Here is a 2,500-nt window from a genome sequence, read left to right as displayed (position 1 = left end):
GCAGGGGTCAGCCCAAGAGGGATTCTTTTTTTCATTTTTTTTTAACCCTAACCCTCAATACTGCATATCGGTTCCAAGGCAGAAGAGTGGTCAGGGCGAGGCAATGGGGGTCAAGTGACTTGCCCAGGGTCACACAGCTGGGAAGTGTCTGAGGTCAGATTTGAACCCAGGACCTCCTATCTCTAGACCTGGCTCTCTATCCACTAAACCACCCAGCTACTTTATTTTTTAACCTGCTTTTGCCTCATGGGTCCCTTTGGCAGTATGATGAAGCTGATGGCCCCAACTACCTCGATATAATATTTTAAATAAATGAAAGAAATGCTAGATTTCAGTTAGAGATCAGTGAAAATCATGATGTCGTTTTTCCCTCGGTCCCACTTCACTGAACTCCCCAAGTCTGGCCCCCAAAGGTGTCTGCAGCCTCCAGGCTTTGAATCTTGATGGGGAATGACTGCCTTTCACTGGAACAGCAGCTTAGATGGTGTGCCCAGAATTGTCTTTTTGCTGCGTTTCTACTGTGTGCCCCACGCCAAGAGAAGGAGAAAACACATCCCTGCCCCCCAAAAACATCCCTGCCCCCCAAGATCCTTCCAGGCCCAGAAAGGTTTGGGACTAAAATTTTGGAGCAGCCCGAGGATCTCATTGATGTAAGGAGCTCCTGAAGAGGAAAACAAAAAGAAAGAATTCTTGCCCTCAAGAAGCTTATATTTGGGGGTGGTGAGATGGTAAAGAGCCAGGACTGGAGACAGGAGGTCCTGGGTTCACATCTGACCTCAGACACTTCCTAGCTGTGTGACCTTGGGCAAGTCACTTCAGCCCCCATTGCCTTGCCCTTATCACTCTTCTGCCTTGGAACCAATATTTAATATTGATTCGAAGATGGAAGGTATGAGTTTGTTGGGGGGGGGGGTAGTTAGTAAAAATTAAATAAAATTAAATAAATAAAATTTAAATTTTATTTTAATAATTTAAAAAATTTAAATGTATTTAAATTAAATGAAATTTTTATTTAAATGAAATGAAATTTAATTTCATTTAAATTTCATTGAATTTAAACATTAAATTTAAATTTTTTAAATAATAATTTAAATTTTATGTTAATAATTTTTTAATTTTTATTTAAATTAAATGAAATTTAATGTAATTTAAATTGCATTTCATTTAAATATTAAATTTAAATTTTTAAAAGAATAATTTAAATTTTATTTAAAATAAATATTTTCAAAGAAGCCTACATTCAAACTGGAGAAAATAACCCTTGAAGCTGAAAATGTAGAGGTGGGGAAACAGAGAGGTACTCAGCAAGGGGCCATTGTGGAGAGGTCAGCAGTATAGCCTGGTGAAAAATGAAGAGGTGGCTGGTCTGGGTACCTTCCATAAATGGAGATGCTGGGAAGAACCATCCAATTGGATCCCACAATACTTTCGAGGTATTTCCCAGCTAAATTCCAGGGCTGAAATGACCTTCCAGAACAAAAAGGCTTCTGGGACATGATGTGTGAAGGTCCAGAGTAGCCTGGTGAAAAGGGGGACTATACAAAGGACAATCCTTCCCCTGAGGTTTCTGGGAGAGGAGGGGAAAGAAAGCTCTGATCTTGAAGTCACCAGAAACCTGGATTCTAATCGGCTACAACCAGCCCAGAATGGCTCTGGAGAGTCCATTGTTAAATGTTCAGGATGATCGTTTACACCTCAGAAATCTGATTCCAAAACAGGGCTCGACTTGCCTGTCTTGTTGATTGTCTAGACTTTTAAACGTGTTCATAATTCACATAAAACCTAAAAGCATGGGAGTCCATTTCCTTCTCCCTTGTTAAATATTGACCAGCTCACCCCTGAATGACTGATAAACATTTCTTGAGCTCAGCAGGAGAGCAGCAGAAGGCTTAGGGAATTAAGTCATCATCAGATTAAAGGTTAATAATAATAATAATAATAATAATAATCGCTGGCATTTGTGGAGTACTTTAAAGTGTATAAATGGAGATCTTGAGCCCTTGGACTGCATCCCCCAGAAGTCCCTAAGTATTTCCCAAAATTCCCTTCTCCTTCATCCCTGTGTTTTGTGTGATTGTATTTAAGTAGTTGTAATTCCTCCTTCTTCCTCTTTTTGGACCTGTGACAGGGCTGAATTCAGGCAGTTCTTTTGCCCTGGTTATTATTAATAAAACTTTAAAAATATAATATGTAGTTATTGATTATTAATTGTAAAACCCACAAAAGTTTGCGATGTGCTTTACAATTATGATCTCTTTGGAGCCTCGCAATACCCCCCCACCTCCCACCCCCATTCGAATCCTAGCACTGACTCTTGGATGTTGTGAGCACTTGGGCAAGTCTCATCACCTGTAAAATGGAAATAGAAGTAGAACTTAACTCACAAAGTTGTAGGTGATACTCAAATGCCACTCCGAATGTTTTGTGTAATTAGAATTTCTGTACCCTAAAACTACTCTTCCCAGCATCCCACTCTCCTCATGTTACGTGCTGACATAGG

The sequence above is a fragment of the Monodelphis domestica genome, chromosome 2, assembly GCF_027887165.1.
Source record: "Monodelphis domestica isolate mMonDom1 chromosome 2, mMonDom1.pri, whole genome shotgun sequence".
Lineage (NCBI taxonomy): Eukaryota > Metazoa > Chordata > Mammalia > Didelphimorphia > Didelphidae > Monodelphis > Monodelphis domestica.
This window is presented reverse-complemented; position numbering follows the sequence as displayed.